Raw genomic sequence first — 17,245 nt, forward strand, 5'->3', positions numbered from 1 at the left:
TTTAGTACCCCGGGGAAGTCCCAAAGCTCCCAGAATGGGTGGGAGAGTGCTGAGACCCATGTAAAACCACCTGATCAAACTGAAGGTCATCCTTGGCCAAGGTGGCGAACCTGTAGAACTTAACAAACGTGTTCGACCCAGACCAAGTAGCTGCACGGCACAACTGTAGGGCCGGGGCCCCCCAGGCAGCCGCCCAGGAAAAACCCACTGACCTTGTCGAATGGGCATGTACAGAACTCAGCAGCGGCAGAGCAGCTGAAGAATAGGCTTGTTGAATGGTCAACCAATGCCAATGAGCAATGGACTGCTTAGAAGCAGGGCATCCAACTTTGGCAGCATCATAAAGGACAAACAGCGAGTCAGACTTTCTGTGATGAGCAGTCCTCTTGACGTAAATCCTCAAAGCCCTACCACATCCAAGGACTTTGGAGCAACCAACGTATCCAACAGTACCAACCTTACAATCGGTTGATTAATGCGAAAGGCCGAAATCACCTTTGGCAAAAACTGCGGGCAAGTCCTGAGCTCCGTCCTATCACCATGAAATATCAACTATGGGCCCTCATTCCAAGTTGTTCTCTCGCAAGCTGCTTTTAGCAGCTTTGCACACGCTAAGCCGCCGCCTACTGGGAGTGAATCTTAGCATAGTAAAATTGCGAACGAAAGATTAGCAGAATTGCGAATAGACACTTCTTAGCAGTTTCTGAGTAGCTCCACACTTACTCGGCATCTGCGATCAGTTCAGTGTTTGTCGTTCCTGGTTTGACGTCACAAACACACCCAGCGTTCGCCCAGACACTCCCCCGTTTCTTCAGACACTCCCGCGTTTTCCCCAGAAACGGTAGCGTTTTTTCACACACTCCCATAAAATGGCCAGTTTCCGCCCAGAAACACCCACTTCCTGTCAATCACATTACGATCACCAGAACGAAGAAAAAACCTCGTAATGCCGTGAGTAAAATTCCTAACTGCATAGCAAATTTACTTGGCGCAGTCGCAGTGCAAACATTGCGCATGCGCAATAAGCGGAAAATCGCTGCGATGCGAAGAAATTTACTGAGCGAACAACTCGGAATGACCACCATGGGCTCTTACAAGATAAGGCCCCCAATTCAGACACACGCCTAGCAGAAGCTAAGGCCAGCAACATTAGTCTTCCAAGTAAGATACTTCAATTCCACCCTATGTAAGGACTCAAACCAATCTGACTGGAGAAAAGACAAGACCACCTGAAGATCCCACTGAGCCGTAGGAGGAACAAAATGTGGCTGGATACGAAGAACACCTTTCAGAAATGTCTGTACTTCCGGAAGCACCACAAGCTGTTTCTGGAAGAAGATGGAGAGAGACGAAATCTGTACCTTGATGGAGCCTTACCTTAGACCCATATCCACTCCTGCTTACAGGAAGAGCAGAAAATGGCTAAGTTGAAACTCCGCAGGGGAGTATTTTTTACACTCACACCAGGAAATATATTTCTTCCAGATACGGTGGTAATGCTTTGACGTGACCCCCTTACAGGCCTGGACCATAGTGGAAATAACCTTGGAAGGGAGACCCTTTCTGGCTAGAATCTCCGTCTCAACCTCCGCACCATTAAACGTAGCTGCAGTAAGTCTGGATAGACGAACGGTCCTTGTTGAAGAAGGTCCTCTAGAAGCAGCAAAGGCCAGGGTTCCCCCAGAGACAGGGTTAGGAGGTCAGCATAGCAGGCCATTCGAGGCCAATCTGGAGCAATGAGAAATGCCTGAACGTTTTCCCTTTTGAGTCTTTTTAGAACTCTTGGAATGAGAGCAATTGGAGGAAACAGATACAGAAAGTGGTAATTCCACGGCGCCGTCAGAGAGTCCACTGCCACAGCCTGTGGATCCCTCATTCTGGGACAGTACCAACACAGCTTCTTGTTGAGACGAGAAGCCATCAGGTCTATCTGTGAACAGCCCCACTGGTGAAGCAGTTGTTGAAACACCTGAGGATGAAGGCCCCATTCCCCTGGATGGAGGTCATGCCTACTGAGGAAGTCCGCCTCCCAATTGTCCACGCCTGGAATGAATATCGCAAAGATGTCCCTTGCACAGAGCCAGTTCTAGACCTTGTGGCGCCCAGGGCGAAAGTTTCCTTTGCCCCCTCCCCCGATCGTGAAGCAGGGTTAGTGCGCACCGAAGGTGCGCGTAAAAAACGGGGGCGTGGCTTCATAGGAAAGGGGCATGGTCAGTTTTGCTCCCTGTAGAGTTGTGCACCCTGTAGAGCTGTACCCACAGTAGCTATTGTGCCCCCTGCAGCTGTGCCCCCAGTAGCTGTTATGCCCCCAGCAGCCTTTGTGTCCCCTGCAGCTGTGCCCCCAGTGGCTGTTATGCCCCCTGCAGCTGTTGTGGCCCCTGCAGCTGTGCCCCCAGTAGCTGTTATGCCCCCTGCAGCTGTTGTGCCCCCAGTAGCTGTTATGCCCCCTGCAGCTGTTGTGCCCCCTGCAGCTGTGCCCCCAGTAGCTGTTATGCCCCCTGCAGCTGTTGTGCACCCTGCAGCTGTGCCCCCAGTGGCTGTTATGCCCCCTGCAGCTGTGCCCCCAGTAGCTGTTATGCCCCCTGCAGCTGTGCCCCCATTAGTTGTGGCCCCAGTAGATGTGTCCACCTTAGTGTGCCCCCTGCAGCTGTGCCCCCATTAATTGTGGCCCCAGTAGTTGTGCCCCCCTTAGTGAGCCCCCATTAGTTGTGGCCCCAGTAGTTGTGCCCCCTGCAGCTGTGACCCCATTAGTTGTGGCCCCAGTAGTTGTGCCCCCCTTAGTGTGCCCACAAGTAGCTGTGCACCTAGTAAAGAAAAAAAATACTTACCAGTCCCGTTCCTGCTTCCCGACCACTGCACTTTGTCTCTGCCGCCGGCGCCGCTCCTCTGATCTATGGGAGAGACGTCATGACGTCTCTCCCATAGCGCTGCACAGAAAGGTCCTCTCTGCGAAGGGAAACTAGACGTTACCTCACTGCGCGTCTAGATTCCCTTCGCGGAGAGGACCTTTTCATAACCACCGTCGCCTCCATCCTAGTTAGTAGCAGCTCTTGCAACGGCGGCAGCGCCCCCGGGACAGCGACGCCCCGGGCAAATGTCCTGCTTGCCCGTGTCAAGAGCCGCTACTGCCCTTGCATTGGCTTCTGCCCAGAGGAGAATTCTGGACACCTCCTGCATTGTGGCCCTGCTCTTTGTTCCTCCTTGTCGGTTTATGTACGCCACCGCCGTGGCATTGTCCGACTGCACCTGGATGGCTTGATTCCGAAGAAGATAGGAGGCTTGCAGAAGAGCGTTGTAAATTGCCCTGAGTTCCAGGATATTTATCAGGAGTGCAGATTCCTGACTCGACCACTTCCCCTGGAACTGGGCACCCTGGGTCACCGCACCCCAACCTCGCAGGCTGGCATCCGTCATCAGTAGAGTCCAAGACTGCGAACCGAAACTTCGAGCCTCCACTAGGTGAGGTACCTAAAGCTACCATAACAAGGAAAACCGTGCTGTTGGCAACAGAGTTATACTCTGATGCATGTGTAGGTGAGACCCCGATCACTTGTCCAGCAGGTCCAGTTGTAATGGACGGCATAAAAATCTGCCGTACCGGATTGCCTCATATGAGGCCACCATCTTGCCCAGTAGGCAGATGCAAAGATGAACGGAGACCTTGCGAGGCCTGAACACCGAGCGGACCATAGAATGAATAGTCAGGGCCTTGTCCAGTGGAAGGAACACCTTCTGCGAAACCGTGTCTAGTATCATTCCCAGAAACTGAATCCTTTGTGACAGTTCCAGTTGAGACTTCTGTAAATTTAGGATCCACCTGTGATTCGGAAGCAGGTGAGTAGTTAAGTTGATGCTGTGTAGCAGACATTCCCTGGACACTACCTTTATCTGGAGATCGTCCAAGTAGGGGACTATGTTGACTCCCATCCTGCGCAATTGCAGCATCATTTCCGCCATGACTTTTGTGAACACCCTCGGAGCTGTGGAGAGACCGAAGGGCAAAGCCTGGAACTGTAAGTGGTGGTCCATCATGGCAAACCGGAGGTAAACCTGATGAGGAGGCCATATCATGATATGCAGGTAAGCGTCCTGGATGTCCAGAGATACCAGGAACTCTGAATCCTCCAGACCAGAGATCACCGCCCTCAGGGACTCTATCTTGAACTTGAAGACCCGTAGATATGGGTTCAGAGATTTTAGATTCAAGATGAGCCCTAACGACCTGTCTGGCTTTGATATGAAGAACAGACTGGAGTAAAAACCCTTGCGATGCAATGAAGGGTGTACTGGGACCACAACCCCCCCCCCCCCCCCGTTTGTACCAGTGTTTGAATGGCGTCCTGCAAGGTGATTCTTGCCAAGGGTGAAGCTGGTAAGCTTGACTTGAAGAACCTGTGAGGTGGTGGTGTCTGAAATTCTAGACTGTAACCTTGGAATATGAGGTCCCTCACCCAAGGATCCCGACAGGACTGTGCCCGCACGTGGATGAAGTGACAAAGGCGAGCACCCACCTGAAAGTCGCATTGCTTCTGAGGCCAACCGTCATGTGGAGGGCTTATTGGAGGATGATCCAGAGGCCTGGTCCAGGGATCCAGCAGCAGCAGGTTTACGGGACTTACCACGGTTTCATCTAGCATCATTAGAGGCCCCTCTGGCTCTGCCTCTGAATCTTGCCACACGAAAGGACTGCAGGGAAGGTCCAGTGTAGGGACGCCTAGCAGGAGGCGCAGCAGACGGTAAATATGTAGACTTACCCACTGTTGCCTGGGAGACCCACTTGTTCAGTTACAGATAGCCCCAGGTACAGGCAGCACAAGTTTTCGTGACAGCCTGGACACCGACGTATCTGCAGACGGGGGATTTTCCCATAATTTTCAATCCTCCGAAGGGAAAGGAAAATCCTATGAGGAGTTTTACATTTTTTGTCAGGGTTAACCCATGCCTCGCTGGAGAGTGAGTTTAACTCCTAAGAAACAGGAAAGGTGACCAAGGATTTCGGTTTTACATTAAAAATCAATTCCTTATCTAGTTCTGCCTCTTTGTCCAGAAGGTTGAGGACCTCCTTAATCGAATAAATCAGGGCCTCAACACCCGGGGACAGAGAAGCGTCCTTCTCCATGACGACCTCTCCCACATCCAGCTCTGGTAATTCAGTATCAGAGTCAGACTGTAGCACCTGTGGGAGTGCACGTTTACGAAAGGCCAACAGGGGGGGACGTGGAGCCTGCCTGTGATCCGCTAGCCAGGACCCTGGTGTAAACACTCACCGCACCTGGCGTCTTCTTCGGCATCTGTTAGGGGGTGGCGTCATGCTGCTGGTGTGTGCACACACAGTGTGGTGTGTTAAACAGCACCTCAGGAGCTCAGTGTCCTGTCAGCGGGATTACGAACCATTAACCCTCAGGAGGTTTGTTCGGTCCCCCCCAAAGTCCCATGACGCAAGTAGACTGGTTGCCAACCAGTGCTACCTGAAAATAATAAACAAAATCAAAATCTGAAGAAAACTCTTGGAGCTCTCTCCAATAATGCACCCAGCTCCTTGGGTACATTTTTCTAAATTGAGTCTGCTAGGAGCGGCATAGAGGGGAGGATCCAGCACACACTATTAATTTCTTAAAGTGCCCAGGCTCCAATGGACCCGATCTATACCCCACGGTACTAAAGTACATTCCCCAGTATCCACTAGGACGATAGAGAAAACTATATAATAGTAATTATGGTACCACAAAGCGATCCCGTGAGCTCCACAAGGGGGTGCCGGGGGGGGGGGGGGGGGGGGTGCATTAGCGTCTTACCTTGCTCCGGGAAGCGGGTCCCTCTTCCTCGTCCCCAGTGATAATATGTGCACTTTCACTAGAGAGCACAGTGCCAGAGTCTTCAGCCTCCCTGAAGATGTCACTGGTAAGATGGCACGCAGAGGAAGAGGGATCCGCTTGCTCAGAGCCGGCCATAGCTATAGGCAAACTAGGCAATTGCCTAGGGCATTTGATGTGCCTAGGGGCATCAACAGCTTCTACTGATTAAAATGATATGCGGCATGCCTATATTCTGTGTGTAGCATTTCATATGCAGATACAGCCACAGTCTCACACAGTATATAGGCATGCAGCATATCATTTTAATCAGCAGAAGCTGCTTGTGCATCCTAGCCATATACCAATGCATTGCAAATAAGATGCATTTTCATAAAAAAAGGTGCCCGACATTAGCATTGATGCAAGATTTGTGAGGACACATCTGTATCCAAGCAGAGGCAGAGGTCACAGTGTTAGTGGCAGTGTGAGTGCTGTGTGCATGTGAGTGGGTTGGTTGTGCAGTAGTGTTCGGAATATGTGTAAGGAGCATTATGTGTGTCATGTAAAAATGCATTACTAATGTGCAACATATGTGTAAGGGGCACTGTGTGTCATTACGTGTATAAGGGCATTAATAATGTGCAGCATATGTGTAACAGGGTACTACTGTATGTGTGTCATTATGTGTATAGTGGCACTAATTATGTGCAGCAAATGTGTAGGGGGCACTATACATGTCATTACGTGTATAAGGGCATTAATAATGTGCGGCATATGTGTAACAGGGTACTACTGTATGTGTGTCATTATGTGTATAGGGGCACTAATAATGTGCAGCAAATGTGTAGGGGGCACTATACATGTCATTATGTGTATAAGGGCATTAATAATGTGCGGCATATGTGTAAGGGACATTATGTGTAAAAGGGCATTAATAAAGGTTGTCATAATGTTTAAGGCGAATTATGTTTATAAGGACATTAATAATGTGTCTCATATGTGTAAGGGGCATTACTGTGTGGAATTATGTGTATAAATGCATTACTAATGTGTGACATTATGTGTATAAGGTGCTCTACTATGTGGTGTTGCGTATAGAAAGGACACTACTGTTTCATCTAATGTGAATAAAGAGCAATAGGGTGTGGTGTAATGTGAATAAGGAGCTCTACTGTGAGGAGTAACGTTTATAAGGTAAAGTGATACTACTGTGGGATGTAATATGAATTATGGACACTATTGCATTATAAAATGTGAATAAAGTTGCAGTACTATGTGGCGTAATTGGAATTGGGGTTACTATTGTGTGGCCATGCCCCTTGCCATCAAAATCACACCCCTTTTTGGGCTGTGCGCCAAATGTGCGAACTGTTCCTATTTAAAATATAGGGGGTACAAACCCCAAAATAAGGACTGCTATGGGTGAGGGGTGATGGTGCTGGGAAAGAGGTGCAAGGTCAGAGGCGGAACCAGCGGTGGTGCTAGGGGGGCACCAGCCAAAATCTTGCCTAGGGCATCATATTGGTTAGGGCCGGCTCTGCGCTTGCTATCACAAGGTGCGTGTACTTGGGAGCGGTGAGAGGGAAGGGTGGCGGACCTGGGTCCTCACCAGGTCCCTCCAAGAAGCCAGGGCCCGGGTAATTAGTGTCTGCCCCCCTTCCGTTTGGCACACAAATGCCTATATTTGCTCCATTTCTGAACCTTATTTATAACAATATCTTGCAATACTGTAGCAAAGACTTAGTTTAGCACTTTGAGATCTTATTCCAATGAACAACTGCAAGTACAGTATTTCAATGTTATATATAGCAACAACCTATCATCCAGACCTGACACTTGCCACTATTGCAAAAGATGACTCGGAAAAGCAGTCACATGATGTTACAGGAGGACAGGGAAGAGGAAAAGTGTTGAACTTCTCATATGTAAACGACCCCCACTGATATTCTATATTTAGTCACAGTGGGAATAAATCATAGTGATTTATATTGGTTATTGTGTTTTCCGCAAGTGCTGAGTGGCCCCTCTCTGACCTTTACTGCTAACTCAGCACAAAGCAGCAGGCCCATTTGTCTCCATATTAATCGATCTTACTAATTTCTGTGCCTCAGTGACTTCAATTCCAACGTGTGCATTCTTCCAAATTGATATTTTTAGTGCAGCAGAATATTTTTTTTTCTGTCAGAAAATTATTTTAGTGTTGCATCAATTAAGTTAAGACGGTGTATTTATTTTTGAGCCATTGATTCTCAAGAATTCATAACATTATAATATAAAAAATTATGCCTAATTTATACAATTTACATATTATATTTAAAAATGGGTTATTAGGATGACCTAAAAATATCCATTCCTTAATTCCATTGTATTTAGATGGTCAATATATTGTACTTGAAGTTACAATGGGTCTAATTCAGATACGTTTGCAAACCCAGCGGTTTTAAATACTTCTCTGATGGTTTTTGATCTGCTCATACTCAGGATCCTTACTGCGCAGGTGCAGGTTATAGATGTGCGCTGACCCGCTTGTTTTAATTATCGATCTGTATTAATTTTGTGTTTTGGTTGTAATTTTGCATCTAAATGGATCTCTGGTGCACTTCTCCAGGCTTAATACATCTGCCCATGTATTTCCATCTGGATCTGCGTTTGGATCTGTATTTTTTAAAATAAAATTGCACATAAAAGCTAAAATCATGTAATTTGGGCCTGTTTTTGTTCTTATAGTAATATTAAACTCAATAACTTTAATTTCCAGTCACTGACAGTCAATTTTGACCACCTCGCAGCTTTCAACAACGTTCACCAATATTTAGCAAAGGCTGGCTGGCTAAACGAAGCAGCGGCACAAACACATAGCAGTTACTTTAAGAATATAGCACATCTAGGAAACATTGCGGCACAGCAGTGGCAGGCAGGTGGCAGTTTAATAAACTAAGGGGGTAATTCAGATCGCTGCTGTGCGTTTTCATACAGCGTGCGATCAGATCTGAACTGCGCATGCGTATGCCCCGCAATGCACCGGCGCGTCGCACAACAGCATCGGGCACCGGTGCCTAGTGACGGGATGGTGCGAAAAAACAACTTTCAAACACATTTCTCCCATCATTGCCCATACAAATAATCCTTGAAAGTAGACTATACTTTCAGGGATTATTTCTATAGGCAATGATGGGAGAAATGTGCTTGAAATTGTAGAAACTCGCTAATAAATATATTAGACAATAAAAACATGAAGCAGCATGGTTGCACGGAGTTCAGTCCAATTTTGGACTATTACCACAACTCTCCAGCTATATAGTGCCCAAATTAGGGCTGTGGCATTAGATACAAGTGAAAGTACATTTTGCTGCCTTGCCCACTGCCTACACTATTTTTAAATAAATATTTATGTGTATGTTTAGGAGACATCATCTTAATGTAATATAATAAAAGTTATATTTTAAAGAATACAGCATATGGCTATCTACTAACCCTTCAAGAGTGCGCCAAAAAGAAGTCTTCTTTGTTTTTCTTTTCGTTTTACAGGAGTGTCCGGAAAAACGCAGGCGGGATAAGGCGTTTTCAGGGAGGTTGTCTAACGTCAGCTCCGGCCCCGATCAGCAGCAAACAATTGCAGCATGTGAGTAAGTCCTGGGCTGTGCAGAGGCTTTGTGCAGCTCTGCTACAAAAGCGATCGCACACCTGCACAGCACTTTACCCCTCCCCCTGTAGGGGGCGGCTATCTGATCGCAGGGCTGCAAAAAACGCACCCCAGCGATCAGGTCTGAATTACCACCTATATTCAACCCCACTTTATATTTGTGCTATGGCACTATATCATTACATTCAGGGACTCTTGAATGTAGAAACATAATAGGGCAGATGTATTAAGCCTGGAGAAATGATAAAGCAGTGATAAGAGGAAGGTGATAAAGCACCAGCCAATCAGCTCCGAACTGTCATTTTTCAAACCCGTAATGATTTGCTGGTGCGTTATCTCCTTCCACTTATCACTTGCTTTATCACTTCTTCAGGCTTAATACATCTGCCCCATAGAAACATAGAATTTGATGACATATAAGAACCATATGGCCCATTCAGTCTGCCTTTTAGGGTTAGGGTGTTAAGGGTTAGAGTATTAGGGTTAGGTTAGGGGTTTGGGTTAGAGGTTAGGGTTAGTTTTGGGGTTAGGGTTTCTGGGATAGGGTATTAGGGTTAATTTTGTGGTTTGGGTTAAGTGTTAGGGTATTAGGGTAAGTACAGAGGATTTGGTTGTTGTATTGTATTTGGTTATTGTGCAGGGATGTAGTTACATTGCTGGCAGTCGGGATCCCGGCGGTCAGGATACCGACGCCGGAATCCCAACCACTGACAATGCCGCCAGCCGGAATCCCGGCAAACAGGGGCTATTCCCACTTGTGGGTGTCCACGACACCCGTAGAGTGGGAATGGAACCTGTGGTAAGCACAGCAAGCCACCGAGTCCACAAGGTGTTTCATTGCACTTGCCCCCCTGCCGGCATTCTAACGGCAAGGGTCCTGGCGTCAGGATGCTGACCACCGGGATCCCATACCCAACGCATTGTACAGGGTATTAGGGGTGGTTAAGTGGTTTGGGCTAGGGCTTAGAGTAATAAGGATAGGGTATTATGGGAATTGGGTTAGGGTATTAGGGATAGGATATTAGGGTTGGAAATGGAATGGGAAAAAATAAAAACACACAAAGCTGTATAATGGTTGTATAGCGTTACATTGTGCTGTGTCAGCAAGTTCTTTAATTCAATATATTTATGCACAAGGGTGTAGTATGGTATGCCGGCTGTCGGGGTCCTGGCGCACAGCATACCGGCACTGGAATCCCGACCGCTGGCTTACTGACAGCTGGGAAAGCGCAAATGAGCCCCTTGCGTGCTCATTGCGCTCGCCACGCTGCGGGCACGGTGGTGCGCTACGCGTGCCACACTATCTATTCTCCCTCCAGGGGGGTCGTGGACCCCCAAGAGGGAGAAAGGTGTCGGTATGCCAGCTGTCGGGATTCCGGCGCCGGTATACTGTGCGACGGGACCCCGACAGCTGGCAAACTGAAGACCACCCATGCAGAACTGTGTTATTTAGTTATTTTATACAAGTGTCATGCAGCACAGCACACAGCCAGCTTAAGTTTGATCCTTTAATTGCATTTAGCCCAATGATTGGCTTCCTTTTCAGAAGAGATTATCATTTACCAAAGAGAAGACAGAGCAACTCAAAGGAGCATTCTGAATGTGGGGTATCCCTGGTGTTGGGGCTGACAGACACCAGATACACTGTGAGAACCTGATGCAATGGTACATACAGGAGCGGGTCTAGGGACGGCAGCGCCCACCCACACCCCACATCCCACTCTCCGGCTGCAGCAAGCGTTGTGGGCAGTGTGGGCGCCCAATGCAGCTGGAACCGCTGCAGCTGGCTCCATTTTCAGACAGACTCTAGAGGTCATAATTGACCTCTAGTGTCTGTGCAGCTCTGCTATGGGAGAGACATCATAACGTCTCTCCCATAGAGAGGAGCCGGCGGCGGCCAGAGACGGTGCAGCAGTGGCAGCAGCAGTCGGGAAGCAGAAGCGGGGCTGGTGAGTATTGTTTTTTTTTTGTTTTTAGTATTTGTAAGCGGCGCTACAAGGGTGCATCTATACTGGCGTATCTAATGGAGGCATCTCTACTGGGGGAACATCTAATGGGGGCACATCTAACGGGGCATAACTACAGGAGTATCTCTACTGGCAGCACATCTATTGGGGTCATCTCTTCTGGGGGCACATCTAATAGGGGCAAATCTAAGGGGGCATAACTACAGGGGCATCTCTACTGGTGGTACATCTAATGGGGGCACATATAAGGGGGCATAACTACAGGGGTATCTCTACTGGCAGCACATCTATTGGGGTCATCTCTTCTGGGGGCACATCTAATAGGGGCAAATCTAAGGGGGCATAACTACAGGGGCATCTCTACTGGTGGATCGGCGCGCCAAGGGTCTAGAACCTGCCCTGGGTACATACAATCCTACTGACATGTTAGGTGCACAAAGAGGTCTACCGATATAACAGAACATACAGAGTGCCATCTCCATTACAGCCACATCTCCCATTCAGCGACACACACATGCCACCATGCAGCAAAGCTGAACATGGCTACATCTATATGTATTGTAACAGGGTTAGTGAAACATGTACCATCTCCTGAGATAGATGGCAGTGCACAGCAGCTAAGAGATCACACAAGCCCAAGGTTTCATGTGCAACTGGCATCACCCAGTTTTATTAAGCAGAAAAATAAAATAAAACATAAAAATAAACACCTTGCCATCTGTTGCTAACTAAACAGAAGTCACCCCTCACTAACGCTACAAAACCATAAACAACATACAGATGTAGCCACACTCATCGTTGCAGAGATGCAACTGGCTGCAGCGGCCATTCGCTCCATAGGCTTTAATGTGTGCACACTAGCGGCGCCATCGCTGCATCATGGCAATATCACCCATTATAGCTCACTGGTATCCAGTCCAGTAGCAGGTGTTCTCTCAAAGAGTCTGTGCAGTCCCTTTTCCCCTGGCAGTAAGTTTCTTAGAGACCAGGCTAGCAGCCTTTTAACACCCTCATGCAGGGGAAATCACTAATTTAAGAGAGCAAATATCCCAACGTGCTGTTAAAGCAGCTGGAAAGGGGTTGTCAGCCCCCCCAAATATAATTAACACAATGTAGTGGAACCAGCGCTGTGTTGTTTGTCTAAATGAAATACATATGATGGATGAAATTATTAAAAAAAAAGTTTTTAATACAAAAACATTTCATAGAAAACATATAGTGTAAAATCAATAGAACTGAAAATCGTACATGGATTAGTATAGTTCTACCGTCTAGACCATATTCCACAATTTGGATCCTGGACTATGCAATAGTATTAAACACTAATAATCAGGCACTTAGTGAAACAGATAGCTGGTATTACCCAATCCACAGTGAGAAGATACTCATACAGTCTTTAGGCATAAAGCAGGTGTCTTGACTGTGTTATGTGACTCTGTGGGTTTCCGTATGAATACTGCTGAAGTTCCAAATACATTTCTGGAGAGGTCTGTCCATATTATTTGATGGGTCAAAGTCTATATCAAGAGCCTTTTCAATTGGTGGAAAAGCAATTAGTCCCAGTGGCAGATTACTGTCCTTAACATGTTTCCCTGGGATCGGTTACCCGGCTTCATCAGAAGATCACTAATTAGCCTAAGACCCAGACTGGGCCTCATGGATAGAGCCCACGTTCTTTTATCACATCCATACCCCAGGACCCCTTAACTGGCTCTTAGTAAAAGCCAAAAAGCTCTCAGCATAACTAACACAACATTCCTGGGGTTTTAAAACACATAAGCAGGCTCGGCGCTACTCGCTCAGCAAGGGGATGCAGAGCAGGGAGTCTCCAGGCGGGAGAGGCGCTCTCCCTGCTCTGCATCCCTGCCACTGTGCCTGTACTCTGCTGGCAGCTGCTGTGCCTGACACACTGACAGGTAGCGGCGCCAGCAGCTTGAAGCCTCCTCCCCCCTTCCCTGGCAGGCAGAGTCAGTGTTCGGCACTGAGAAGGGGGCAGAGCTATACGGGCGGAGTTGCAGAGCAACACAGACGGAGGGGGAAGAGCTACACGAGACCACCAGACTGCTACAGAGGAGGACATGCTGCTCCAGATCTGACCAGCCAGACTGTGATAGGTAAGTGGAGGTAGAGTGAGTGAGGAAGTGTGGTCATAGGGTATCAATGTTCCTACCCTGGAAAGGAAACATTTCAGCATTTCATACTTTTCTTTTTTTTCAGTATTACACTTTTATTGAATATGTCAAAAACTTAAATATGGGGTACAGAAAAGGCTGGGGGTACCAGGGAAAGGCGACAAGACACTCATAAGTAATTATGACAGTAGGCATCAGCTCCATTTTGGGGGAATTCGAAAGTTATAGTGTTTCCACCGCACCTGCACAACGGCAGCTATTCAAATGTTGCTGCCGACAGGCATGAGATATACCCCCGTGGATAGCCAGCTGAAATGCACCAAAAGTTACCCATTCGGGTGCACAAACAGGATTCTTCTCGCTGTGCCCATTTGTTTGGTTGGGTTTTATGGCTTTACACAGCTAAACCCAACTGAAAAGGGCGCGATCAATGCGATAACGGGGGAAAATTGAATATCGCCCCACAATCTCCCGTGACTTTAGATGGGCAATTGGGTGCAATTAAACAATTGCATTCCCCCATAATGTGTTTTATTCACCTTTATGGTCCCTGACAGGAACCACTGTATGTGCAGCTGCTCAGTTAGTATTCCAGAATCCTCATCCATATCAGATTTGTCCAATTGTATTACAATAAATGTAGCTTTATTGCCATGTTCTTGATGCTTAACAATTTACAGCTAGTGTCTTTAGCAAATCACTTTACATCGTAGACCAGTTTTCCAATTCCAGTCCTCCAGAACTTCCCACAGGCCATGTTTTCAAGATTTTTGTCTGTGAAAATAGGTGGTATATTTACTGTATCAGCCAAATAGATAAAAACAAACTTGTGTATCAATAGTGACTGTAATTGACAAACACTGGTCTAAGCCATATACAAGGTTATAAATAAAATAAAAACACTTAAAAGGATAGTACACAACACTGATCCCTAGGGTAAATCATGAATAGCTTTAACCCAGGCAGAATAATTTCCACATTCAGATGTATCCTCATACACTGGCTTCAGTTGCTCCAAACAGACCCTCTCGGCCACCAGGTCCCGGGGCGACTCAGCAACGACAAAATCTGTGTCTTATTTGCACTAATAAACAAATGGAAGTGACAAAACTTAGCTAGACTGCACTGATCAATTTGATGTGCAACATTGTACATCTGTGTGTTAATGAGTCGGAATCTGCATACGAAGTGCTATGATGCAGTGGCTGCGGCTTTTCACACCTCTAGTTCTGTTGTGCTTCATCTGCAACTGTGGACATGTTTAAGCTACTTAATGTCTGTAGTACAGTTTGGGTGGTGTTTCACTGCATCTGCAATATGAATAAGATGCAAAATTTAAAGAAAAAGTTTCTTCACTACAATGATCGGTGCAGTTCAGTTATGCCGAGCGTCTCACGCCACATGGAATAATGAGGCTAGGTGTATGAGAACACATCTGTGTAACTAACCTTTAATCAGTTCTCCATCCATATATAATTTGTCAGATCTTGTGCACAAGATTGTGACATGGAACATTTTTGCTTATATTGACATTATTTTACTATATAAGTTTATTTTAGAATTGCATGCCTGATAATCCCTTCAAAAATATTCTTCTCCTGTTACCTATCTTGCTTCCTTTCTAAAAATTGGTACATCTTTTGTTTTCCACCAATCAGTTTTATGAACCTAGTGAGTCCATAAATATAAGATATTGTGACTTTTACTCTAAACAGCTCCTGACGTACGTTTCGCTGAGTGGGGGGCTTTGTCACAGGAAGAAAGCTCACACAGCAAGATCTATGGACAGCACTTTTTAAACCTAGTGCTTACGGTCAATCAACCAATCAGTGCAATAGTATAGTGTAATAGCCTGGCTATGCAGCAATGCAATACTATTGCGCTGATTGGTTGATTGACTGGAAGCACCAGGTTTAAATAGTGCTGTCCATAGATCTTGTGGTGTGTACACATGGGGGGGTCATTCCGAGTTGTTCGCTCGCAAGCTGCTTTTAGCAGCTTTGCACACGCTAAGCCGCCGCCTACTGGGAGTGAATCTTAGCTTATCAAAATTGCGAACGAAAGATTCGCAATATTGCGAAAATACTTCTCTGTGCAGTTTCTGAGTAGCTCGAGACTTACTCTGCCAGTGCGATCAGTTCAGTGCTTGTCGTTCCTGGTTTGACGTCACAAACACACCCAGCGTTCGCCCAGACACTCCTCCGTTTCTCCAGCCACTCCCGCGTTTTTCCCAGAAACGGTTGCGTTTTTTCACACACTCCCATAAAACGGCCAGCTTCCGCCCAGAAACACCCACTTCCTGTCAATCACATTACGATCACCAGAACGAAGAAAAAACCTTGTAATGCCGTGAGTAAAAAACCTAACTGCATAGCAAATTTACTTGGCGCAGTCGCACTGCGGACATTGCGCATGCGCATTAGCGACTAATCGCTCCGTTGCGACAAAAAAATAACGAGCGAACAACTCGGAATGACCCCCATGGTGAGATTTTTTTCTTTCAATTTTGACTATATAGTCAAAATCGCAAGAAGAGTTAGTGCAAATTGCAAGGTGTTATGCCACTTGCGATCCCGATTCGATCCCGATGTGCAGTCCTGCCAGGTCGGTATCACAAGAAAAGATAGACTGTGCAGGCAAGTCAATCCTTGCTAGATCGGTGTACTATCTAGTTCATCTCACATGTCAATTAAATCTCACATAAGCCAGAGTCCCACATAAGCCAAAATCGTAAACACACATAGGGGTAAATTTACTAAGGTCCCGATTTTGACCGAGATGCCGTTTTTTCATCAAAGTGTCATCTCGGTAATTTACTAAACTCAAATCACGGCAGTGATGAGGGCATTCGTAATATTTGGAAGTCCTAGGAAAAAAATCACGAATGAATACACCATCGGTCAAAACGCGGCTGTTTAAGTATGAATCTCGGTCATTTACTAAGAAGTGCAAAGCAAAAAAAAAAAAAAAACACTGCCGTGAAAAATTACAACTCGTAAAAAAGTGCTTAAAAAAAACAGACCTGCTTTTTTTATTCGTGATTGGATAGGCATGCACGGATCCATGAGATCCATGCATGTATATCAGTGGGAAGGGGTGGGAAAGTGATTATTTTTTCAAAAAAAAATTGCGTGGGGTCCCCCCTCCTAAGCATAACCAGCCTCGGGCTCTTTGAGCCGATCCTGGTTGCAGAAATATGGGAAAAAAATTGACAGGGGTTCCCCCATATTTAAGCAACCAGCATCGGGCTCTGCGCCTGGTCCTGGTTCCAAAAATACGGGGGACAAAAAGAGCAGGGGTCCCCCGTATTTTTAAAACCAGCACCGGGCTCCACTAGCTGGACAGATAATGCCACAGCCGGGGGTCACTTTTATATAGTGCCCTGCGGCCGTGGCATCAAAAATCCAACTAGTCACCCCTGGCCGGGGTACCCTGGGGGAGTGGGGACCCCTTCAATCAAGGGGTCCCCCCCCAGCCACCCAAGGGCCAGGGGTGAAGCCCGAGGCTGTCCCCCCCCATCCAATGGGCTGCGGATGGGGGGGCTGATAGCCTTTGTTGTAAATGAAAAGATATTGTTTTTAGTAGCAGTACTACAAGTCCCAGCAAGCCTCCCCCGCATGCTGGTACTTGGAGAACCACAAGTACCAGCATGCAGCAGAAAAACGGGCCCGCTGGTACCTGTAGTACTACTACTAAAAAAATACCCCA

The 17,245-nt window shown here is 46.9% G+C and overlaps 1 long non-coding RNA gene across 1 annotated transcript in view; it reads left to right on the forward strand.

Annotated features, from left to right (window-relative positions):
• Window positions 1-17,245, forward strand: part of LOC134932929 (uncharacterized) — a 209,744-nt gene that overhangs the window by 169,065 nt on the left and 23,434 nt on the right. The window contains exon 4 of the long non-coding RNA XR_010179534.1: window positions 9,324-9,417. This is a non-coding gene — a long non-coding RNA (uncharacterized LOC134932929). The remainder of the gene's footprint in view (window positions 1-9,323; window positions 9,418-17,245) is intronic.

The sequence above is a fragment of the Pseudophryne corroboree genome, chromosome 6 (assembly GCF_028390025.1).
Source record: "Pseudophryne corroboree isolate aPseCor3 chromosome 6, aPseCor3.hap2, whole genome shotgun sequence".
NCBI classification, from domain to species: Eukaryota; Metazoa; Chordata; class Amphibia; order Anura; family Myobatrachidae; genus Pseudophryne; species Pseudophryne corroboree.